Here is a 460-nt window from a genome sequence, read left to right on the forward strand (position 1 = left end):
ATGAGTATTATTAGCATCAACTTAGGAAACTCTTCCAAAGAAAAGTGGGAGGTCACACACCATTTAACATGGTGGTAAATCCTGTGTTCAACTTCAACGCCAATAAACCTACCTCCTACCTTGAACTTACAAGGTGTGGCAAAAGAAGAAAACCTGAATTGAAACTATCAAGACAAACCCATGATTTTCTTTCCTCTTAAAATGTGTGTCTGTGCTGCTACAGATAGGAACTGGAAATAAAGGGAATCCAGGGTGGATGATCCCTTCAGGACCAGTAGTGTGAGTGGCGATACTGGGAGGGAAGAGGGAGAGTGGGTTGGAAAGAGGGAACTGATTACAAGGAACTATATGTGACCTCCTCCCTAGGGAACGGACAACAGAAAAGTGGGTGAAGGGAGACATGGGACAGGGCAAGATATGACAAAATAATAATTTATAAATTATCAAGGGCTCATGAGGG

Source organism: Echinops telfairi, unplaced genomic scaffold, assembly GCF_000313985.2.
Source record: "Echinops telfairi isolate 266 unplaced genomic scaffold, ASM31398v2 ScPeMD7_1957;HRSCAF=2489, whole genome shotgun sequence".
NCBI lineage: Eukaryota > Metazoa > Chordata > Mammalia > Afrosoricida > Tenrecidae > Echinops > Echinops telfairi.